This window comes from Odocoileus virginianus, chromosome 3 (genome assembly GCF_023699985.2).
Source record: "Odocoileus virginianus isolate 20LAN1187 ecotype Illinois chromosome 3, Ovbor_1.2, whole genome shotgun sequence".
NCBI lineage: Eukaryota > Metazoa > Chordata > Mammalia > Artiodactyla > Cervidae > Odocoileus > Odocoileus virginianus.
In genome coordinates this window covers 79362797-79389254 of record NC_069676.1, presented here as the reverse complement: position 1 = coordinate 79389254, position 26458 = coordinate 79362797, and the positions used below count along the sequence as shown (strand labels likewise).

At 35.6% G+C, this 26458-nt stretch overlaps 1 long non-coding RNA gene across 2 annotated transcripts; it reads right to left on the bottom strand.

The window, feature by feature from the left end:
• Nucleotides 1-1930: 1930 nt before the first annotated feature.
• LOC139032468 (uncharacterized) lies at nucleotides 1931-24872 on the bottom strand. 2 transcript variants are annotated; one of them, XR_011485022.1, is made up of 3 exons: nucleotides 24353-24872; nucleotides 4959-5116; nucleotides 1931-4364 (listed from the first exon to the last, which is right to left on the bottom strand). It is a non-coding gene; the product is annotated as an uncharacterized lncRNA (long non-coding RNA). The 2 variants fall into 2 exon arrangements; XR_011485023.1 differs by lacking the exon at nucleotides 24353-24872 and adding an exon at nucleotides 9361-9500.
• Between the last annotated feature and the right edge of the window lie 1586 nt (nucleotides 24873-26458).

Sequence of the window (26458 nt, the reverse complement as noted above, 5' to 3'; positions counted from 1 at the left end):
ATATATCCACCACAGTTGAAAACAACTGTTTGGATATTTTAAGCCTTTGCTTCTTTAATCATGCTAGTATCTGATTTTAGTTTAAAATGTGGAAGAAATGAGATACAGTACAGAATAAGCATTAAGGAAAATAGAATTTGTTTGCAACCTAGTTATGCCCAGTATAATAATTTTGGAACCTTAAGACAAGTCAGGTCAGCCTTAAAAGATTGGAGACCTGAGGGATAAGAGTGAGAGTCTGCTTCTGCTGCCAGATAATTTGCTGGTTTTGAAATATCATCTGTATATATTCATCTTAATTAACCCAGTGCTTCATTCATTTCATTTCTGAGCACTTCAGTCATTCCCAGTTAATACATTAAATTTCACATAGGAAACCTTGGAAGAGTATGAATGAAATTGGTGTCTGATTTCCAGCTACATCAGTTTCTCTGACGACAAAGATAAGAGATTATGTCCATATAGTCACAGTAGCTCCTTGGACCTCTGTGTATTTCTCAAGCCAAGAACTTAAACCCCAATCAGGACATTTTCTTTCTGTACATTGATGAGCCATCCCATAGCACTTGTAATCACCATTCCTACTCTAATGATCTGTTGTTGCAACAGCCACATGGTTCATCAATATTTTGTCTTTAATAGGCACTTCATTCCAGGTGACTATGTAAGATAATCTAAGAAATTCATTAGCCATCTTATGCTGCGGAATTCTGGTAGAGTATATCACTTTTTCACATAAAGCAATGGAACACTATTTGTCGCTAGAAAACACATTTCTAATCAAGCACTAAATCAATCAGGTTTAGTAAAGAAAATATGAATCACTTTATGTATTTCAAAGGGGAGACAGTGTTAATGTAGGAGCTGGGTGTTTACAAATGTATTAAAAGGACTGGGAAAATGGAGGTTTCTTAGAATCATAGAAATGTGACATTTATCATCTAATCATCACTTAGTTTCCATTCTTTTCTCTAGCAGGCTGTCTTAAGTGGCATTCACTTGGGTTTCTTGAGTAGCCATTTTGGTTAACTTCTCTTTCCTTAGACTTCTTAGCCTTCAAATGTCTTGTTTACTTGGACTTTTACCCTTCAACCTCTTTTCAGACTCTACTCTGAATTTATATTAATGTAAAAATTAAAGAATTCTTTAAATATTTGCCAAGTACAGAGAGAGTTTCATTTTGATGTTGATGAAAGTATAAAGTTAAATTTTAATTATGAAATATCAGATGACCTTTATTTACTTCTAAAGTCATATCCTATGAAAGGTTCTCTTCTCTAGATACACATAAAGAAGCCATGTAAATTTCATTATATTAGGCTTTAGGATTTTCAATTGCATTGTGAATTTCTGATGTAGATATTATTTTAACTGTTTCCAAGTAGAAAGATGAAGTGAGGAAGGGTTATAAGGAAACTGGTTCTTTGATAATAATGTCCCTTATTTCGAAATCTTCAATAAATCCAATTGTTTTGATGTTTTGGAAGGAACTAAAATATGTAGGCAGAAGAATCAATCTCAGATCCTGAAAGTACTACCTCAGGAGGGTCATAAAATTTCTCCAACCATCACATTCCTCTTCATTAAATTAGCAATAGAAATATCAACTTCTGAGTCATGTTATGAGATATAATAAAATGGTTGTAGAAGCTGACAGCATGGTGTCTAGTAAGCTTATAAATACAAAATAACTGTTTTCCTAACCAGCCTATGCTTCTAATACACATCCCTAAGAGTAAGGAAGTTATCAAATAAGTATTTCTGGCTGATATGAGCAAGAAACTTAATGTTGGTGAATTTTAAAAGTAGTATATATATTTATTGAAAAACCTCATTTCCCTATGATGTACTTTTTGTTTCAGCTTACACAGTATGTATTTAAAATTCTACAAACAATAACAAGGGACAAAAGGACAGAGATAATACTGCTTTAAAATTTATTTCTTGATATTGTTCCATTAATAAACAGGGTGAAGCCCACAACCTTCAGAAGACTGACATGGACATCTCCTTTCTATGCAAATTTATATCATAAAAGAATGATTGGTGTAGGTTTCCTAGAGTGCAACAAATTCATTAAGTGGAACAGATTGAAATATCACGGCATTTTCTACAGACGTGGGACTTGTAAATCAGGTTGCAAGTAGAATGGGATCACAAGAATCATTTGAAAATAACTCTGAGACTGAAGATTAGAGGGCTGAATACAAAGACAGGCAGAAAGTTAAGTGCCAGCTATGGCTCAAGTAAATGATACACAGACCCTAACAAATGCTTTTTAATATTATCCTATTTCTATATTTGGAGAAGGAAATGGCAAAGCACTCCAGTACTCTTGCCTGGAAAATCCCATGAATGGAGGAGCCTGGTAGGCTGCAGTCCATGGGGTCACAAAGAGTTGGACACGACTGAGCAACTTCACTTTCACTTTCATTTCTATATTACCCTAAGAAAGGATCTGTGACATGTACTGTTTTAACAGTTTATATATATTAACTCATTTAATCCTTACACTATGAGATAGGTACTATTGCTCTCTATCTTTAACATGAAGAGACTACCATAGATCTGTGGTGATTTCATGTCTTTACTCATCTATCAAACCAAATTTAGGGAAATATAAAGGAAATATAATTCATGAATGATTATAAACAAATTAGAAAAAAAAAACTAATAGGTATTTTAATAATAAGCTGAAGAGATAAAACAGCAAATTGCTATAATAGGCAATTAAATTATTTGCATTCAGAAAAATGTAGAAACTTTACAGAGTAATCTTCTTTTCAGAGTTTAATTATCAGTATCATTCCTGTCTACAATAGAGGGCAGCTGGTGCTTTCTTGCAGTAGTTTTTGAACAGAAGGTTGCCTGGTTGGGCAGAAAGAACATGAGACAGTCATTAGAATAGTCTAGAAATAATTGGAGTGGGTTAACCCCATTGAGAATAGTGATGAGAGGGCATTGATGAGAGTTACCAGTGTAAGCATAACTAAAAAAGGCTTAGCAAGGAACTCTGTGTCAGACATTGTGGTTAGAAATAACAAGTGAAAGAGAATAAGCAAAGATGGTTCCAGTGTTTGGAACCTGTGGGTGATTTTAGAATGTTGATGTTACTGATGGAATTAGGATAGAAGGAGATAAGGAGGATAAAGAAAATTTTTTAAAATGCAGTATTTTTGGCTGATAGAATTACCAGGTGGAATCCTCATGTAGTAAGCTGTTAACTTCCTCTTAATTATCAGTGATATGACCACATGAAAATTCTAATGCAGCTTCCAGAGACATTAATTTTATACATTGAGAAAGATTTAGTCACCACGAGAAGTGCTACTAACATAATTAGTGATTGACTGTCAAGAAATGATGGCTAACATTATTTATCACAGGAAAAATCTGGCATATACTTTATTCTTATTTTAAAAACCCATTTTTAGGCTATCACCTAAGTTTGTGGTTTGGCATAAGCACTGTTTTATATATATTTCATGGACTCAGAGACCATTCATTCTATAGGGGGATAATTATACAAAATGTTATTTTACAAGACTTTCAGAAAAGTGAAAGCAGATAGAAAAAAAAAAAGAAAACATTTCTTCTTCCCAGACAAAAACTGCTGTTAGATTGACACCTTGTTTTAATTTTATTGTTAACCCTTAAAGTGAAAATTTTAACTCATCTGCTTATAGCAAAGATGATCTAAAAGAGTATCTATTAAGAATATCCTGGTGCTTTCTAGTGGCAGTTTCAGAAGACTCTGGTTTCATTACACAGTATATAATGAATTCTAAGTTGAGAAAATTACCCATGTTCTGTGATTCAGATGAGGAAGCCCATTGAGAAGGTTGCTAAGGCTTAAAGTCAATAGCTAATTAAGCTAATCTCATTTGTCAAATCTATGTAATTTTTGTTTCAATTTTGGTAGGTTTCTACATAAGCTGATTATTTTGATGTTTGTGTATGTTTTGCTTCCGGAAGTGAAATTGACTCAGAAGCTACTAAGTTTATTAAGAATACGTTAAAAAGTAGTGATGAGAGTTTTTAATTCTTAACACCAACTTATCATACAAATGTTTTCTGTGCATTTATTTGGATATAACATAGGACATAAGATTTAGCAATGGCAGTGACAAGGGTACTGGTGATCATTCTACTCAATGATGGGGCAGCTGGTCTGTTCAAGTTGTTGGGGTGATGTGTTCAAGACTGGAATTTCTTCTTGCCTTTAGCAGAATACTTTCGTATGTTCCTGGAGACAGCACTTGAGTAGGAGCTGGATAATGTTCACTGCTGAAATTCCGTAATGCTTTCCTTTACAGGGAGGTCAAGGATCATGAACACTGTTTTTACCTCAGTGCTGTCCAGTGCTGAGGAAGAAAATGCAGTTTTCAAATAGTGAGAAGGCAGATTGTTGAATTAAATCTCTTTTAAAGTAAAAATTGGGATGTGCTGTCTTTTTTCTTTGAGTTTAATACATGACATAAAGAAGACTTGTTGCTAAGTTTAATACTTCTGGAAATATCACCATAATGGAGTTAGTTTTTTGTTTTTTATTTTAATATTGGTCAAAATAGTAGCTTTATAGTGAAACATTGAACAGGCACAAAATTTCCTGTAAGTTACTTATCACTGGTCAGAACATATTGGATCTCCCTTGTGGCTCAACTGGTAAAGAATCTGCTTACAATGCGGGAGATCTGGTTTGATCCCTGGGTTGGGAAGATCCCCTGGAGAAGGGAAAAGCTAACTACTCTCAGTATTCTGGCCTAGAGAATTCCATGGACTGTATAGTCCATGGGGTCACAAAGAATCAGGCACAACTGAATGACTTTCACTTTTAAGAAATATGTATTGTATCAGTACTGAATTTTAACCTGTGTCCCAATATAAGGAAGTTACTGTTTTGAGATAAGGCAACCTTTTCTTTTCCTTGGGGGAAAAAAAAAAAGGTGGTAACTTACCCTTTGGCTAGATTGATTGTTACCCAAATTTCATTCTGTTCTTTTTTGAGTTCAACTATATTTGGGAGAAGAGGCTTCCCTGGTGGCTGGCTCAGTGGTAAAGAATTTGCTTGCCAGTTCAGGAGATGAGGGTTTGATCACTGGGTCTGGATGATCCCCTGGAGAAGGAAATGGTAACCCACTTCAGTATTCTTACCTGGGAAATTCCATGGACAGAGAGCCTGGTAGGCTACAGTTTATGTGGTCATAAAAACTTGGACAGGAAATAGTAATTAAACAACAACAACATTTCATTAATATTACCCCATTGAGGAGTAGCATGTATATCTATTGATTTTAAATATTCTAGTTGTATTTCCCTAATCATTTATTATGGACTTTTATTTTTCATTTTTATTTTAATTTTCTTTTCCCAATTTTTGAATTTTGAGTTAATTTCGCAGGAAATAAAAAGCCTTAAATACATTTTTTAGAAGAAAGGCTTTTTTTTTTTTTTGTCAGCAAGATGAAGTAGCTGAGAGTAATTGCCATGGAGATAGAATACCTGGAATTAAATCTTGAAATCAACATTGAGGTGTGTTATGTGTGATATTGAGCAGGTCGTTAGCCTCTCTGTACGTTAGTTTCTTTAACTGGTAAAATGAGATTTTAGATATATATGTAACAAGCCAGGGCTTCCCTGATAGCCCAGCTGGTAAAGAATCTGCCTGCAACACTGAAGACCTGGGTTCAATCCCTGGGTTGGGAGGACCCCCTGGAGGGGAGGGGATGGCAACCCACTCCAGTATTTTTGCCTGGAGAATTCCCAAGGACAGAGGAGCCTGGTGGGCTACAGTCGGTGGGGTTGAGAAGAGTCATACATGCTAAGTATCTAAGCACAGCACGCAGCATGTAACAAGCCATGCACAGCACCAATTGCTGAACATACTTTATATTGCCACTGCTGCCATTGTTTGGGAAAGACAGTCACTTCGCTAATTCAGAGAGTGACTTGGTTAATTGCAAAGACCATAACAACCTTTTGAAGGTCTGTAAGTAACAGGTGAGTGTGTGAGGGGCAGGGAGAGAGAGAACTGAGTAAAAGTTACACTGAAGTAAACTGACCTTATATATAGGATTCTGAATAGTTGCAAAGCTCTAATTATTGAACAGGCTTCCTCACAAATTTAGTTTGTTATATTAGCAGAGTTAGTCAAGCAGGATCAAATTACTACTGTCTGGCAATTTTGTTACAAGGAGTCATACACTTAAGAGCATTGGACTCAATGACCTCCAAGATCCATTTGAATTAAAAATTCTGTGAATTAAATACACATAGTAACCAACTGTTCTACAATAAAATTCAGTATCTCTGGCTCTTCTCTCTTTTAGCACCCATTAAATTAGAAGTGAAAGCTCCCTTGAGGCAGACTCTTACTCTTACCTTTTCTGAATCAAGTTAGGACATGAACACTCAGCTCTTGAGAACTGGAGTCCTGGGTCAGAGCTCCCCTACCATGAGGGCCAGCCTGCCACTTGTGAATCTGGCTTTTACAGAATGATAAACCCTGTGGCTGTGTATATCTTTACTTGGTAATAAAATTGGAAATTTTTGTAATTATTGTTTGTCAATTATATCACAATGAATATGTAAAAACATCTTGGAATAAGAAAAAAATCATGGGAATCATTATATGTTGTTTTTGTTTCATTGCTTAGTCATGTCCGATTCTTTTAGGACCCCATGGACTGTAGCCCATCAGGCTTCTCTGTCCATGGGACTTCCCAGGCAAGACTACTGCAGTGGGTTGCTATTTTCTTCTCCAGAGGATCTTCCTGACCCAAGGATCAAACCCAGGTCTCCTGCATAGACAGGCAGATATGTTGTTAAAATGTAGTAAATGGTCCCTGGGGGTATCGAAATACTTTCTGTGTTTACCTCTGAATAGACCATTATTTGTGCTTCTTTAAGTGTGAGCTTATCAAGCATAGTGTTTTGTCATGAGCATTAAAATGCCTAAGTCCATGCCAGGAGCAGAGAGTCTGAGATTTCATGGTAGGTGGGGCAACACTGAGGGGTATAATAGAGAATTTGGTGTTTGGACAAAGAGAAGGGAGTAAGGTTACTCACAGCGCTTATCTGGGCAACTAAAAAGCAGCATTAAGGAAGGGGACAGCTGAGGAATGAATAACACATGGGACAGTCTGGGAATGAGAGACAAGCAAGAAAAGGAAAAAAAGAGGGGAAACTAAGGATACAAAAGGTCCACAGTAATTCCAAAATTATATTTCTATCTTTTGTCCTGGATCACTCTGACAGCAAGGGATAATATCCCTCATGCTTTCTGAAATGGCTCCTGGAAGAGAGGTTTGTAAGTACTGAAACTGTGCTTGCTTGCATAATCCATCTAAAGATGGAGTAGGCTTTTGAGTGAAAAGCTGGAGAAATTTCATTCTGTAAATGTCATAATCTGTTTTTATCTGCAGGCTGTGGCCCAGTGTTTAGATTTATGCTGTTGTATCTGTAGTGACTCCTTGTAAATGTATTGACTCAACATAAAAGAGAAGAATAAAATTATAACAATTGAACCGCATATGGGAGCGGCCATATTGTTCAGTTTATTCAGCTCAATAGTGTCAAGTTATTTTCTTTAACTAGGAGACAGACTTGCCCTAATTTATATCTTAGTAAAATGTGTTAGTGGCCATTTCTTAAAAAATACAGCAGGTGTTAAGCAGCATAAAATTTGAAAAGTCAGGAAATTGAGATTCTATTTAAATAGAGACTAAGATCAGTATCAAGCAAGATGTTTATAATACTCATTCTGCTGAAATATGGCCATGGATGCCCCCTTTATGGTAGATGTTCCAATGCCATTCCTCATGTGAGCTACATCTATGGGCCCATCAAATTCCTGTGGATCTTGTTTTGTGAAATTTCCTAACCTCTTTCAACCTCCTTCCTGTCCTGCTCTCAGCAATGTACCCAGCGCCTCCTACTGTAGAAGATCCTTTACTCTAAAAAAAAAAAAAAAAAAAAAAAATTACTCTTTTGAGTGGGGTAGTTTTAACTTGGCTCAATCTTGGTTTCCTTTCAAACCATCCACCTAGCCCAAGAGGAAATCACATAGTGGGAGTGCAGGCTGTTCCACTTTTGCTACTTTTCCCCTTTCCCTTCCTTTTAATCACCACTCCAGGGAACTCTGAATTTTTCAGGCAAAAAGGTGTCAATCTTGGCACTCACATACACTCCCCAAGTTCTCGATAATTCTTCGACTGAGCTCCAGTCCGGTGGGAGCCCAGAGATATGACTCTGCATGTCAACTCTATGGAAAGCTCGAAGCATCTGGGCAATATCTTCTAGCTGGCACTGGCAGCCTCACTTTTTGGTTTTTGGAGCCTCCTCCTTACTTCCCCACTGCCCTCTGCTAACTATGCTTTCCTGAGACACAGCACTAGCTACCTGGTCCACACACAGTGCTCTTAAGTACCTCCACTTTAGTGAAATCCCTTCTCAGGTTTCTTTTATAGACTGGCTTGGAGAACAGGATTGACAGTGTCCTAGTATTGATAAATTTAGAATCATCTGGCAATCCCTTGAAACTGTCTTTAGAATAATGGTCCAAGAATAATAGGTCCTGTTTTCTTTACTTTTGGTTCTTAAGGGAAATCATGAGACAAAAAAGGGGGGGAGGGGACAAACCCTGTTGACATCCTATTCCAAGTGTTTTATGCTATTATTTTGGATTTTTTTCTCATTTTCTCATAACCATATGAGACAGTGTTTAGAAATACATTGTTCTACTCATTGAAAATGCTTGTAACCATTTTGACATAGTCCATTTTTCTATGTGTAGTAGAGTAACCAGACTTATGAAAAGTAGCAGAATGTGACTTGGTCATGATGAATTATTCTTGGAAGTCAGAAAGGGAAACTTGATGGGAAAAAGCAAGCACAGTGACAGTAAATGATAGGGTTTTACTCTCTGCATGAATAGTAGCCAAACTTAAGAGAATGAATGTGACATCAGGAATTGGAAACCACTAAGTGAGTAACAGAATCCTGTAGTGGATTGAAAACATAGCCACATTTTATGGCTTCTCTCATAAAGACATGATATCTGTTATCTCCACCCTTTAAATCTAGGCTCATGTGGTGAATGTCTCTGATCAGCTGCACAGGGTGTAAGGGACAGCGCTGAGTTCCTGGAGTGCTGTGTTGAGACCTCTATGTAAGGAAAACAGCCTAGCCTATAGGACCTAAGAGATCATGTTGGGGAGACACAGGTGCCCTAGCCAGTAGGCAGTATTAACTGTCAGAGACATTCACCTGAGTGGATCTAGACAAAACCAAAAGGTAAAACTGCCCAGACAACACATAGAATCATGGGACCACATATTTCCATATATATATAATACATACCACTGTACGTTAGGGCTTCCCTCATAGCTCAGTCAGTAAAGAATCTGCCTGCAATGCAGGAGACCCGGGCTTGATTCCTGGGTCAGGAAGATCCCCTGAAGAAGGAAATGACAATCCACTCCAGTATTCGTGCCTGGAAAATCCAGTGGACAGAGGAGCTTGGCAGGCTACAGTCCACGGGGTCACAGGATTTGGACACAACTTAGTGACTAAACCACCACTAGTGTACATTAGAAGATGTAGGTAAATACTGTCTCAAAACATTAGGCAATCAGAACTAGCCTCTATGGATTTAAATTAGTGGTGGTTCAGGAAGTGCAAACTTTGATCTCTTAGGACGAACTTCACAATTATTGACTTTCTTATGTAACTCAGAATTCTAGGGAGATAATTATCAGAAGACAGAATGGTTCTCCTAATGTCATGAGATATTATTTCATTTGATCACCCATTTGTACATTTGCTAAGTTTGTGTATTAGATTATTTTCCTATCAGTGGGCTTAACTGTCAAGTGAGGAGACAGATACTAAAGTCAAACAAATTAGATTATTGTGCAAATGTTTTGCAAATGGTGAACAGAGTGTGAAGGAAGCCCAGAGAATGGGTTTAATAAACTTTGGGACATTAAATAATGCTTGTGGAAATGTAATATTTAACATTAGTTTTAAAAGGTGTTTATGACCTTGGTTAAGTGGGGAAAAGAGATAGGTAGCATCCAGGCCATTGGTCAGTGCACATGGTGGGTATTAATGAGGTTAAGTGTATTTGACAGAATCCACACATCTAATTTTATTATATTGGTTTTTTTTTCATTGTCAAATGAAATAATTGTTTCATTAGCATAGTTTTCTGGCCAGAATCGTATCAAGATGTCTTGGCCTAAGACTTAGTAAATCCTGTGAACTTTGGATAACACAAAAAACTACTGAAGCACTAAATCTGAACACTTAATTATATTACAGTATTGATGTATTGTTATGCTTTACATTGAAAGAGATCAAATATCTGTATCTTTTTATCATGAGAGATTACTCACGATTGCTTAACAGGCTCAAGGTATAATCTATAGGTTGACTTTTAAAGTAACAAATTTATTATGTTCTCAAAATAGCTAAATTGATTTTACTTTTTTTGCTAATTGCTCTAACATCACACATATTTGCCTAGATTTGTAACTCGGCTAGAAGTAACCAAGAAAAGCATTTTTAAAAGATATAAGTTTATATGGGTCAAAATAGCTAAATTGATTTTACTTTTTTTGCTAATTGCTCTAACATCACATATATCTGCCTAGATATTTAACTCAGCTAGAAGTAACCAGAAAAGCATTTTTAAAAGATATAAATTTATATACATACAAGTTATTCAGTTATGAGAAGTCATTTGTTATTTATAGCTTAAAGTATCTGGGGACATTTTGTATTCATTTACATTTTAAATGAACTCAACTTCACCAAAAGTGATTTGTGTTAGATTTTAATTAAAATTTTCCATTATAAAATCCTCTAACATATTCTAAAGCTTCTCTTTACTAGGAATCAGTGAGCAAAACCAGTACATATTTTCAGATTCTCAACCATGTTTTGTCATGGCCCATTAACAACTTCAGAGAGCTCATTGAATTTTTTAAAATTAAGTTTCAGAACACTTTTTCTATATTAGTCAAACTGTCCCTCAAGCAGATCATTCAAATTATTCATGCAAGTCAAAAATTGATCTTCTGTGTTAGAGATAATAAGTACATAAGAAACATTTGTCATACCTTAAGACTCAAACTGTTTTTAAGTTGAAAAAATTGATTATGATTCTTCTTGCAGTAATAGGATTTATAAGCTGAATTGTTTTTCCCTCTTTAACAACTTGTATTTTCTTTTAGCCTTTTTCTGTATTTCATCCTTCTCTCTCAATACATGCATGCATGTGCTCATAATTAATTTACATTTTAAAATTATCTTTATTTTAGTCTTTTATAAAGTTGTAATATATTTTAAATACACTTAGAATGTTTGTATATAGAAATCACATTAAGACAAAAATTTGACTTGGAATCCTGTGTTCTGACTAAATTTCATGTTAGAAAACATTATTAAATGTCAACAAAATCAAATCATTTTATATATAAATTTAATACTATTGACATTGAAAATACTCTAAAACAAATATAAGCTGAAATACTCCCATGTATAATGAGATAAGAATTTGAAGCTATGTTAATCTTAGTATATATTGCATATATAATACATATATAACTATATGTAAGGGCATATGTATTACATTAATATATAATAATAATGTATATATTATACATGGCTATAATATATAGTATATACATTACATCAGTGATGCATATATATGACTATATATAACTTATATAACCATATATACTTACATATGTATTAAGATGAGGCCATGAGATGAGAGTGTCTAAAAATTCAGAAAATTCTAAAAATTATTAACATGCATAGTTAAGCTGGCTGTATTTCAAAGCTCTTCTTTAGTTTCAGCTCCAGTAAATGAAGTGCTATCTCTCCACACCTGTGCTCCTGCCAAATGACCATGGATGATTTTGTATTTTAAAAAAGGCAGCAAAACTAAAATATATATATATATATATATATATATACACACAAACTGAGATGGTGATAGCCTATTTAGAATACTTTAGTGCTAGATATCTCCTAAGATTGTCCTTTAATCTTCCATCTTTCATCCTCCATCTTTCATCCTTAATATTTTTGGTCAAACCAGGCCTGTCTTTTCTTTTATCTGTTTATTTCTCTTTGGGGAGTTAACCTTTCTTCTTCTAACTACAGGCCAAAATCCAATTGTGCTTACTTTGAACATTCACTTTATGAAGCTTCTGAATCATTACATACGCTAGTGGCTTCACCAGTGACTCAAATGATACAATTAGTAGGGAAAGGTTAAATAAAATACAGTAGGAAGAAATTTTGTTTTTGTTAAAATTGAAACTTTTAAAAAGCCACTTTCCTTTATAATCTTTTTAAACCATCTTTTCATGTTTATTTAATTTGCAAATATATTGGGCATAACATGTCTCATATTCTAGCAGACCACTTGTTTTAGCCGACAAAATACTGAAATCAGGTATTTCCTGATTCCAACATCATTAATTATGGCTAGGAGAAGTGGGAGGAAAGCAGCGATTTTCATCCTCCAAACGTATTCTATTTACTCATAGGGACGAAGCACAAGATTCCTAAATTTTCAGATCAAAAGAAATTGCCTCCTAGGTTTCCTGTGTATACATCTATTCCTACATACATAATCACTTTAGTCACATGCAATTCTTTGCAGCCCTATGGACTATAGCCTACCAGGCTTCTCCGTCTATGGGATTCTCTAGGTAAGAATACTGGTGTGGGTTGCCATGCCCTCCTCCCTGGGATCTTCCTGATCCAGTGATTGAACCTAGGTCTCTTAAGTCTCCTGTGTTGGCAGTCAGGTTCTTTACCACTCGCACCACTTTGGAAGGCCTAGGTCTCCTATAGACAATTTCTTTTAAAGAGGGAACTCTTTTTTGTTTTAAGATATAAACATTTACTACTATAATATCATAGGGTGGCTCAAACATTCCATTATTTATCTTTGAACATGAAGTAAAAATCTCTGGGTGAAGTAAGGAAAAGGAAAGGATAATTTTTTTTTGTCTTTAGCTCTAAATTATAGAAATAAACTCACTACATAAGTAGGAATGCCTTATAATTCCTCTAACATTTAACATTTTTCAAAGAACATAAATAAAAAGAAAATCAGAGATTACACTCTTAACTACATTGCCTGGGACTCTCATGCAAAATGTAACCAGGAAGAGGAGCATTAAAATTACTGTCACTTGTAGATTATCTTGATGACAATAGCCATTATTATTCTCAACAGTTTAAATACAAAGTGAACTATAATCTAAAACCTAATAATGGAAGCTATAGTGCCCCCAAACAAAAAGCACTCAGCATCACCAGCTAAACACATGTTCTCAGCACAATTCTGTGAGAAGTCAAGAATAATTGCATTTGATTCCTATTTATTATGCTTAGAAATGTAGCTCTCTACACATTGCACTCACTAGAGCCACGTGCTGTAGCTTAAATAATAGGTAAGGAACATAGTTAGAAGCTTAATTTTCATATATTATAATAATTACACACTTCCTGTTGTTACCCAATCCACTAATTAACCGTCAGAATAGCAGATCAGTGTCTGCTGCCTGGATTATTGTGATACCTTCTCTTGGCATGTTCCTGTCAGCAAGAAAAAAAAAAAATCAGCAAACCTCAATGGAAAAAACTTCTCAGGTGTTTTGAGTTGCCATTTAATAGTTCCCTATTGCTTCTGTGAAAGGAAATTACAGTACACTGTGACAGTGTTTTTGAAGAAAAACAGAGGGCTTCCCTAGTGGCTCAAGGGTAAAGAATCCGCCTGCAATGCAGGAGACCCAGATTTGATCCCTGGGTTGGGAAGATCCCCGCAGACGGGAAAGGCTACCCACTCCACTATTCTTGCCTGGAGAATTCCATGGTCAGGGAAGCCTAGTAGGCTACAGTCCACTGGGTCTAAAAGAGTCAGACAGGACTGAGTAACTCTACACAAAGGAGGAGACTTAGTGAGAGATGATGGGAGGGAGGGAGAAGAGAGGAAAGAAGGGGGAAAAGCAGGTTATTACAGTGCTATGTTGTAAATATTTGCAAGATATGTCTTATATTTTTAAAATGTTCTCCTTTCATTCAAAGACATATTTTTCTCCTTTTTGACTTTGATCAGCCACTCACCATTAGGCCAATGACAAATTTTAATAGTTTCCGATCTGTACATTTCCACATATCAATCTAGTAACTGGGTTACTGCCTGTAAAAGAGTAGAATTTCAAACCAGTGTTCTCAACTGCTTGTCAAGGTTGTGCTAAAGGTCTGATCAAGGAAAAGGAAGCCTAAAGGGATTTATCATTTAAAATGCAAGTTATTTAACAACTGCAGAAAATCAACCAGTTGTCCTAAACTCAAAGCACAGTAAAAGAAATAGAATTAGCAGATGTCTCATCTGCTTACCGTATTTTTCATATTTTAAAGGCATAGATTGATTTCAATCTTTTTATTCCTTCTTTACCCTCCCTTCTTTAATATTGCAAAATTTGTGTCACTTGGCTTTCCTTGCCTCTTTTCCAGTGATTTCACATACTTACATTTAATATAAATTGAGAAGAAATGTGTTACCAGAGATGTTTCAATTTTAAAGCTTTTCAAATGTACGTGATTAATAGGGATGATCTTGTTCTACAATTTCACAATTTAAGCAGGAGAAATGGGTGTATTTAGTTAGTTGTATGTCTTCCCTGTGATTCTCAGATTCGTATCATAAAGGCCACTGGTTTCTAATGGAAGGTCACTCAGTCATCAGCAATAATATAGACCCTGATGCTGGGAAAGATAGAGGGCAAGAGAAGAAGGAGGTGACAGAGGATGAGATGGTTGGATGACATGACTGACTCAAAGGGCATGAGTTTGCACAAACTCCAGGAGATAATGAAAGACAGGGAAGCCTGGTGTGCTGCAGTTCATGGGGTCACAAAGAACTGGGCATGACTTAGCAACTGAACAGCAACTCTCCATATCAGGGTTTATTCCTCAAGCATGAAAACAATCATTACTAACCCAGTATCCACAAAAGCTCACTAATATTATATGGAGATGGGTATTAGAACCCCAAAGAATATGGGGGGAGGGAGTATTTGTTATAACAGTGCTATGACAAAAGGCAGAAAAATAAAAGGATAGGAAAGAGTGAGTCATCTTTTCTCATTAAGAAAGTTGGACCCTTTGTGGCTAGCATCAAGGACCTACCTCCCGAAATTATCTTATGTATGCTTTCTTACCTGTGCCCTAAAATGGCAGGAACAACAGCCTTACTGTTGAAATAAGTGCCAACTTTAGTATCACAGGAAAAAAAAAAAAAACATTAAAAAAAAAAATGACAAGGCAGTAGTATCTGCCTTATCTGCTTCAGCAATGTTCATATTAAAAGTTTAGAAACCAATATAATCTGCACATTGAATCAATGAATTCACAGAATATGTTGCTGAATTCACAGAATAGATTTGTTTATTTACTAAAAGTGTTCATAAAAGACCTATTAATACTAGAATGCTTAGATAACCTGATTACTTTCATTATACTTTCTTCCCACTTAGGAACTACCGGAATCACACTCCCCTCTGTAGAGCTGGGTGGTGATAACGTGCTCAGTGCTATTAAGTTGGTGAAAAAGTAATTGTGATTTTGGACTGTGAATTTTAAATCATTATAACTAAGCTCAAGGACATCTTTATTAATCAAAATAGAAATCATTATAATCGATAGAAATAAGTTTATTTATTCCTGTAGCATAAAAATCCATGCTTCAGGATTCTATGAACTCTTGGAAAGCGTTTTCTTCTTCCTGCTGGTTGTGGAAGCATTTTGCCTGCAAAAAGTTGTGAAGATTATTGAAGTGGTAGTTGGTTGGCGAGAGGTCAGGTGAATATGGTGGATGAGGCAAAACTTCATAGAAGTCCAATTTGAAATTAAAAAAACACACTTATTTTTAATGGAAGGAAAATTGCTTTACAATATTGCATTGGTTTCTGCCATACATCAACATGAGTCAGCCAGAGGTATGCATATGCGCCCTCCCTCTTAAACCACCCCCACCTCCCACCCCATCCCGCCACTCTAGGTTTTCACAGAGCCCCAGTTTGAGTTCCCTGAGTCATAGGCAAATTTCCACTGGCTGGCTGTTTTACATATGGTAGTGCATATGTTTCCATCGTACTCTCTCCATTCATCCCACCCTGTCTTGTGTCCATAAGCCTCTTCTCTATGTCTGAATCTCCATTTCTGCTCTGCAAATAGGTTCATCAGTACCATCTTTCTAGGTTCCATATATGTGTGTTAATATACAATATTTTTCTCTTTCTGACTTAGTTCACTCTTTTTAATAGGCTCTAGGTTCATTCACCTCATTCTAACCGACTCAAAGGTGATGCTTTTTATGGCTGAATAACATTCCATTGTATGTGTGTGTGTATGTGTATATATATATATGTATACTAGTTTCTTTATCCTGTTGATAGATATTTATGTTGCTTCAACATCCTAGCTATTGAAAAATAGTACTGCAGTGAACATTAGCGTACATGTGTCTTTTTCTATTTTGCTTATCTCAGAGTATCTCCTAGAAGTGGGATTGCTGGGTCACATGGTGGTTTTATTCCTGATCCTTTAAGGAACCTCCATACTATCTTCTATGATGTCTGTATCAATTTACATACCCAACTGTGCAAGAGGGTTCCCTTTTCTCCACACTGCCTCTAGCATTTATTGTTTGTAATTTTTTTGATGATGGCTATTGTGACTGATATGAGGTGACATTTTTAACACACTTTTTATTTCCTTTACATACTTTGTTCAACTTTTGAAATGTTGGTTGTGTAATGTGTTTGGTGTTGTTGTAGAGATGCATTAGGCCCATGCTGTTGGCCAATGCTGGCTACAGACATTGCAGTTTTTGGTGCATCTCATCAATTTGCTGAGCATACATCTCACATGTAATGGTTTCACCAGAACTCAGAAAGCTCTAGCAGATCAGACCAGCAGCAGACCACCAAACAGTAACCATGACATTTTTTTGGTACAAGCTTGGCTTTGGAGCTTCTTCTCTGCCCAAACCCTGAGCTGATCACTGGGTGTTTTATAAAACCCACTTGTCGTTGCACATCACAATCTGATTGAGAAATGATTCATAGTTGTTGAGTAGAATAAGAGAGGATGACACTTCAAAATGAAAATCTTTTTGATGTTTGATCAGCTCATGAGGCACCCACTTATAGAACTTTTTCATCTTCCCAATTTGCTTCAAATGCCGAGCACAGAATAGTCAATGTTGAGTTCTTCGGCATCTTCTTGTGTAGTTGTAAGAGGATCAGCTTCGATGATGCCCTCCATTAGTCATCATCAGTTTCCAACGGCCAGCCCCTGTGCTCCTCGTCTTTAAGGCTCTCGTCACCTTTGAAAAATTTCTTGCACCCACTGCATCGTATGTTCGTTATTAGTTCCTGGGCCAAATGTGTTGTTGGTGTTGCAAGCTGTCTCTGCTGCTTTACAACCCATTTTGAACTCAAAATTAGAAAATTGTTTGAATTTGCTTTTTGTCTAACATTATTTCCCTAGTCTAACATAAATATAAAATAAACAGCAAGTAATGTCATTAGCAAAAAAAATAAAGCGAGAACTATGTATTAAAATGATATATACCATAATCACATTTATTTAATAATGTATCCTAATATCATATGGCAAAGTGCAATGCAAAACTTTTTTTGGTTTTGCAGTGCAAAATTACATTTGCAATGTGATTACTTTTGCACCAACCTAATATAATGTCTGTAGAATGTCATGGGCTATCATCATCATTATCTAAATATTTTAGTCTCCATAACGCATTGTGAAAACCTCTGATAAATAAGTGAACCAGAAAGACTTTATTGTATACCAAAAGCTAAAGTATGTCATAAATATTTTAAAGTGTGGAAATAAAATAAATTTGACAAGTTAAAAAAAAAGCATAATCTCAACAAGCTCAAAATAACCAGATACTATATAGTACACCTGATAAAATGCCAGTGTTCTTTAGACTGCAGGATAAGTAAATAGATAGATAAAAGTCACTTCCTTTTTAAGGAATATGTTTATGGCAATTATATTGATAAGATTTTAATGTTGATTAAGGTGCCATTATCCAAGCCATAGGAAATGATATTTCTTCTTAAGTATTTTTATTATTATTATCTATTTTCTGACATTTAAAAAAGGTCTCCACTTAGGAAATTGCATAAGAACAGATCAGCTTAAAATTATTCCACAGGGAAAAAAAATTCCCCAAATATTAAAGTTTAATTCAATTACAAATTAATAATACTGAAGACAATTAAATTTGACATGCATTTTATTCTACTACAATTAGTTGCCAGTTTTCATTACATTTGAATGCAGCTCACTGTAAGAATTTCATTAAAATTAACTTTTAAATAAGAAAAATATGCATCTGAGTTTTTGAGTTCTATTATTTACTTCTTAAGGGAACCTTTCATGTACATCTAGGCCAAAACTTTGCTAAAAGGGTTTTTCTTTTTAATTAGCTTAAGTTTAAATAAAGAATTTATTGAATATTTAAAGACAAATCTCATTAGATATTAAAACTATTCACCATGACTTTTTCTTGTCATAACATATTATTTTTGTGATTCTTAATTATTAAACATGGAATCTCTATATATTTTTGAAAAAGTGCAACTAGGGTTGTAAATACTGAATGTAAGAGAATCCAGTTTCATATTTTTGTCCCAGACGGTTGTGGCAAGACCATATTTAGATTAAAGCAGTTTCTTTTTCTACCCTGATGCACACAACCTTTTAAAATGCCTGCAATAGAGCTATAGGCTTCAATGTGAATTGCTAATGACCTTTTAAAGCTTTAAACTTTTACTTATATGTCTTAAGCCATTGCAAAGTTTCATAATAGGAAAATTTTTGCTTTCCAATATTCTTTACATTTATATTCATGTATTACCTTGCATATCTAATGTTCACTTATCCACATGTTCCTTACATTTTAAAAATGTAAGCATGCTACAAAGTATTCTTCTAAGTGGCTTGGGTGCCCAATAGAATCGTCTAACTCTGAAAATCATCCCTATGAGGTCTCCTGAGAATATCATAGCCAGATACCTGTACCAAATGCAAGATACAGAGCCTAGTTGCCATATGCCCAGTTGCAATGAACAGACAAGCTTATGTGCTTCAATCAGAATTCAGGAAATAATGTGTCTTATCATAGGCAGAACAGAGGAATATAAAATTTGAACAACTAAAAGGAATACTTTTTCTGTTTCTAATAACCAAAAATGAAAGACATTTTTCAAAGTCTCATTGAAATATTTATAGATATGGTAAATACATGTGAATGCTCTTTAATGGTATTTTAATATCAAATCATCAAGAGGAAGACTACAACATATTTCTACTCATTATAGCTATTAATGCTTTTAGATTAAATAAAGCAGTCATGCCATTATTTAATAATACTTTTAAAATACTGTAATTTCCACATATTGATCTGGAAACATTGTATATATTTGTGGTGAATCCAGAAAATGAAATGCACCAATATTGTTAAATATCTTATGACATGTCATTTTATTTCAAGTAAATTTGCCAGTTACAGAAAATTCTATTTTAAAATATATGATTTTCTATTTTAGTAGGTCGTAGTAAAGAAGCTGGAAGAGTACAATAATTGAAAGTGCTGGAATTAAGAAAAAATATTTTTATAGCAGTAGAAAACAGTTTGTTCACCACTGATAGACCATCTTAAATAAATTATCTCATTTATTACAGCAACTCTATAAGAGAAGTATTGTTATTATCCCTTCCCTTTTACATATGAGGATCCTGATACTAATAAAGGTTTTATAACTGTTCTCATGGTTAATACATTGCAGCATAAGTATTTGAATTCAGATAGTCTGGTGCCAGAGCCCATGTTCTTAACCTCTACAGTATATTTATCTTGAAAAAGGTCACATAAAAGCGTATAGGGGAAAAAAGAGGATGTGGGGCAAGGCATACAAGTGAGGCTGTAATAGGCAGGAGTGACCACTTCGCTTTGGAAAAGAGATAAGAAATGATTCAGTGATGATACACAGATATTGTAAGACACTGTGGAGGGGTTCCTGATTGCTGGAATTAATGAAAGCATGCCCTCAATTATCTATGAGGAAATAATTGTCTGTGAAAAAAGAGTAAGAAAGATGGAGAACCCATGGACCCTGATTCCACACCTAAGTACTGTCAGAAAAGATTTCAAGCAGTCACTTGTGGAGAATACAGTTGGGAAAAAATAAGAAATAAAGAACAGCTGAGAGGTGGTGAAGATCTGGACTTCCCTGGCTGATCAGACCAGGTAGCTCCCTGGTGAGGATTTGGTCAGGGCTGGTCAGCAAAGTGTAATAGTAAAAGTGCAATAAGGAAGTAGGCATGACTTCCCAGCAGTGAGGTGTTGGGGGTGGCCAGCCACAGAAGAGGCAGATATTTGACAGATAAGAAATGTTCTAAAAACATTTTTTAAACAAAGTGTAGAAATTGAAGAAATTAAGAAAAATGGTGTTGCATATGGGAAGAAAGCTCTGATGTTTGTGCTCTAAAATTTATATTCTTACCTGTTATAGAACCTAGGACCTCAAAAACATGGCCTCCTTGAGTAACTCAGAAAGAGCAGGGAACTAGAACTGGTGAGCAGGGACAAGGCCCGTTTGCCTTCTCTTTTGGAAACTCAGGCCGTAAGAGATTAACCCCCTCTTGGGAAATTTCTATAGGGAAGTGGCATTTTGGAAGACATTATATATTTCAGACAAGGAAATATGAAATAAATAATGGAGAGAATATTTCTGGTAAAGAAATGTCATTCTTCGAGGGTAGGAGGTGAGGTGGGGAGTGTTTGCTCATTTGTGATAGGTTCCCTGGTTTTCAGAGGAAAGGGGTAGACAGACTCATCACAGAAGAAATCACAGTTCAGTGGAGGAGCAAGGACAAGAATTGTGCCAAAGGGCAAGTTTAGCCGCTAGTGAATGAGTGCAACTAGAAGCTGGGAGTTAACCCGAGGATAGACAGGAAAAATTGGTCTGGTCAAAACGTGTCCATGGTAAAAAATTGAGTGGTTTCCATTTAACTGAAATTTTGGATGCCAAAATATTGGGGGGAGAGAGAGAGCATGCACAATGGGTACCACTTTGTAAGGCTAAACTACGGTAGGCCTGAGACACGGAAGGACTTCCCTGGTGCCTCAGATGGTAAAGAATCTGGCTGCAATGTGGGAGACCCAGGTTTTCGATCCTTGAATAGGGAAGATCCCCTGGAGAAGGGCGTGGCAACCCATTCCAGTATTCTTGGCTGGAGAATTCCATGGACGGAGGAGCCTGGTGGAGTCATGGGGTCACAAAGTGTCAGACATGACTGAGCAACCAGCGGTAACACTTGAAACATGGAAGTTTACCTCAAAATATTTGAAAAGGAAGAGAAAGATTGGCTAGTGACTATAGTGACATTATAGTGGGCTATAGAAGACTAACCTTCCTGTGAATCCAAGGCAACAAAGAAAGGCACTAGCCCATAGTCACTTTAGAATTCTATAAAACCATCTTATACATTCATTAGGATTTTAAATATTTTAGGTTTAGGTGACTTTCTGGTGTTTATGATCTGAAAACGCCATTTGTCCCCAAACAGTGACACTGTATCCTATCATATGTGATACCAGAAAATCTGACTCCATGGTAAAACATTTGCTATAGATTCTTTTTTACTTTTCATCTCACACAGTATGTAATCCTATATAGAAGTAGTTTCATACAACTACAAAAGAAATTTTATTTTGAGCAATGTTATTTCCACATTTTATTTGCCTCTGTAAAATATCAAAAGAGGCATTTTTCATCATTGGTTCAATTTTTCCATGTGGGCTGTTTCTGTGTTTGCCCCTAAGGCTCTTTAAAGTTTTTTTTTTTTTTTCCTCTGCTAATCTTTTGAAAGTCTGTGATTTCTGTCACCTAACCCATGTCTACATGACAGCAAACAAATGTTTCAGACAGAATAATTGGTTCCTAGAGGAATGTAGCATCTGATGTCCAAACAAAATCATTAAGAGTTCTTTGCATTTGGAAAAATGGAATGAAACATTTCTGAACAAAATATTTTTATAGCATTTCAATAGTCAAAAGTTATTGTATAATTTAACCAAGAAGCTAAAAAAGGATTACATACAGTACCATGAGCTCTTTGGGTCTGCCCACACCTACTTCTCCTACATCATGACCTCTAGAGCTTTTCTGGAAGCACCTACCCGTCTCTCTCCCACTCCACATCTTTCTTTAAAATCCCCAAGGTTAAGCTCTGCCTCAGAGCCTGAATTAAGATTTTAAATGTAGTTAGTAAGTACAAATAGCGTGAATTCTTTGTTATTTTGACAAGATTGAAATTGCTCTGGTGATTCATTAATCAACTTATCAAATATGGAGTGGGATAGTGAATACACTAATTGAACGTCAAGAAATAGAGCTTAATTGTTTAATGTCAAAAGCTCAGGGGCAGATTGCAGGTAATTGCTGTGAAGCCTATTCACATGAGTTTTAAAATACGAGCACTTGATCTAGGTTAAACTAAAGAAACGTTCCCATTATTTGGAAAGGGCTTCTCGGGCACACACTTCAATTTGGATTAAACAAGTAACTTAAATAAAATGATGAGCCTTATTGTGTGTATTTAACTGAAGTCTAGTACAGAAGTACAAAAGTGAACACAAATTACATGTATGCAAAAAAGAAAATTGCTCAGTTAAAAACAAATTATATTCTCAGAAGAAATCAATGAATTTCCTAATTTGAAGACATAATTTGTTTTTAATAATACACTTTAGAAGTGACTATTTATTGTTATATTTGTAGCATATATAAAGATAATAACGTCTCTAAAGTTAAAAACTGAACAGAAGAATTTAAACAATAGTCTTAATTAGGAAGGACCCTAATTTCTATTGAAACACATAAAAATTGCCTACAGAATTTAATATACTTTGATTTTTTTTTTTACCCCCATGAGTCATAAGTCTAGAAAATGAAAGTCCTAAAGAACTTTGAAGGTTAGGGAAGTAGTTTTAAAATACAAAATCCTAAATGACTTCAGTAGTCACTTCTGCTGAGAATAACTTCCATAAAGTTCTGATATATTTCTAACAATTGAGCTTCACATTTCAACCTGCCTTATATGCCTTTCTACTGGGATGTCTTGCCCGCATGTATTTTAACAGGTTCCAAAGTAAACTTTTAACACAGCTCCTCATTCACACCCAGCTCTCTATTCTTTATTTTTATTTTTTTTAATCCATGTTTCTAACTGGCTACCTCTTTGGAATGGAAACTCAAAGACATGGACGTAGAGAACAGACTTTGGACACAGCAGGGGAAGAAGGTGGACCAAACTGTGGGCGTCGCATTGACATATATACACTACCAAATGTAACATAGATAGCCAGTGCCAAGCTGCTGTCTGGGCACAGTTCAGCCCGATGCGCTGTGACAACCTGCAGGGGTGGGGAGAAGGTTCCGGAGGGAGGAGACAGATCTATACTTGTGGTGGAGATAAATGTATACATTGTTGTATGACAGAAGCCAACACAATATTGTGAAGCAATCATCTCCAATGAAAAAGGAACAAGGAAAAAAAACAAGTTTTTAAGAAATAAAAATACAAAATTACTGCCCATTGTTACCCAGATCCGTCCTATGCTTTCTGTTTTCTCTCTTGTTATTTATCTATGGTTTTCGATCATGAATGCCTTGTCCTATATCTCCGTATCATGAGAATCTATCCACCCTTTACATTTTATGGTTTAAAGTTCTAGTCAGTTGACATCTCATCTTTGATCATCTGCATCTTTCTGTAGAATCTTTCTCAATTTCAAGTAATAGAAGTAAAACCTATCTTCTGCTTGTATAAAATTAGTAAGTTTAGTGTCTATCAGTGTTAGCTTCATAATATAATTGTTAACATATATAGCTTACTGTTTTTTTTCTAGCATGTGAGTTCTTGGAACAAAGTTTGTTTATAGATACATACAGTTGACCCTCTCTATTGGCTGGTGTAGAACACAGGGATAGCAAGGACCAACTGTACTATATCATTTTATATAAGGAGCTTGAGCATCTGTGGATTTTGCTATCCATTGGAAGTATTGGAACCAATCCCCCAGCGATACTGAGGGACAGCTGAACTTAGTATAATTCATATTGCATAGTAAAGTATGTTGGAGTTATTAAATAACAAAAGGGTGTTTATCACCCATAGTTTTTGGGAAATATTTCAGAAGTTAACCAAATGTAATGCTTACCATAATGCCCTTTCCCATGACAGTCAAGCACATATTGAGTTCTGGTCACCAACAAAGTCCATTCACAGTCTTTTACATTGGTTGTTTTTCAATCTCTCAGTCATGTCCGACTCTTTGTGACCCCATGGACTGCAGCATAACAGGTTTCCTTGTCCTTCACCATCTCCCAGAGCTTGCTCAAACTCATGTCCATTGAGTCGGTGATGCCATCCAACCATCTCATCTTCTGTCATCCCCTTCTCCTCCTGGCTTCAATCTTTCCCAGCATCAGGGTCTTTTCCAGTGAATTGGCTGTTCACATCAGGTAGCAAAAATATTGGAGCTTCAGCCTCAGCATCAGTCCTTCCAGTCTTTCTTTCACATAGTGGAAATTTTGTACCCTTTTCTCCTCAGCAGTGTCAGCAAAGACCTTCCTTGATAATCACTAGAAATATATCAATTACCATGAAACCAAAGAAAGAAAGTGGAAAAGTATCAACCCTTTTCTTTCAGGAAGCTTCAGTGTCCCTAAAGACCATGAGTTGTGGTGTGGTGCAACTTTTATGAAGCCAAAAAAAAAAAAAAAAACAAAACCCTACATAGTCACATGTGATTTTAGAGAGTAGATGCATTGTTTTCCCAGGAATTATGTGGATTCTTTGTCTTCTCCAGTTTCCTTTGTAGTTAAAAAAAAAAATCAAGACAGCTTTGGAAATTAGACTTTGAGTCTATGAATAGAGAAGAGCGAGGCTACCCAGCAGTCCTCTGTTATCCTTTCCACATATATTTATAAGGTTATTTTAAAGAGTGATTTTAACTCAGGTTCACTATCTGAGACACAAAGCAACACTTAAATCACTTCTCAGCCAGAAGAGTGTTAGTAATGCATCCACTTAACACATTTTTTTGTGTGTGTGAGGCCCTACTTGGTGTGTGACTGAGTTTTATCTCACAACAGCTTGACTTCGGTAGGATAGTAATGACATTGACAAATGAGGAAGATTATATAGAGTGTAACTGACTTAACTCTGTTCCTTAGTTGTAGCAGGTTTAAGAGGAAATATTGCCTTACATTTTAACAAATCTGCTCAGTCTTTTACTCTGTTTCCTTTTTGGCATGTTGTCTTGTCACTGAATATAAACTCTTTAAGAGCAGGGACCAATTTTTTATCTTTTCTGAAGTACTATGCACATGGGATGATTCATTGATTTATTACATTAAATATAGTAAATATATTAAGTATATATATTTCACCTGTATTATCTTTAGCTGACTAGGGAAGATAAGTGCTTCTTAAAATATATAATTATAGCTTGCTTTTTCACAAGTAAAAATACATAAGTTATGTATGAAACTATATAAAATTTAAAAAATCACCTTTACACTAAAATATATTTTTGGTACACATAGGATAGTAATTTTCTATGTATACAGACAATCATGCATTACATTTCAATTACAATCTGCATGTCACTTTTCAACCTACCTTTTAAATTGTTCACCTAATAATTTATAACCATTCTAACCCACTATTAATCATAGGAACATACTAAAAATGAAAACATTTAAGAGTACCTATTGGAATACATCTGACTGTGGCTCAGATCGTGAACACCTTATTGCCAAATTCAGACTTAAATTGAAGAAAGTAGGGAAAACCACTAGACATTCAGGTATGACCTAAATCAAATCCCTTATGACTATACAGTGGAAGTGAAAAATAGCTTTAAGGGACTAGATCTGATAGACAGAGTGCCAGATGAACTATGGACGGAGGTTCCTGACATTGTACAGGAGACAGGGATCAAGACCATCCCCATGGAAAAGAAATGCAGAAAGGCAAAATGGTTGCCTGAGGAGGCCTTACAAATAGCTGTGAAAAGAAGCGAAGCGAAAAGCAAAGGAGAAAAGGAAAGATATACCCATTTGAATGCAGAGTTCCAAAGAATAGCAAGGAGAAATAAGAAAGCCTTCCTCCACAATCAATGCAAAGAAATAGAGGAGAACAACAGAATGGGAAAGACTAGTGATCTCTTCAAGAAAATTAGAGACACCAAGGGAACATTCATGCAAAGATGGGTTCGATAAAGGACAGAAATAGTATGGCCCAACGAAGCAGAAGATAT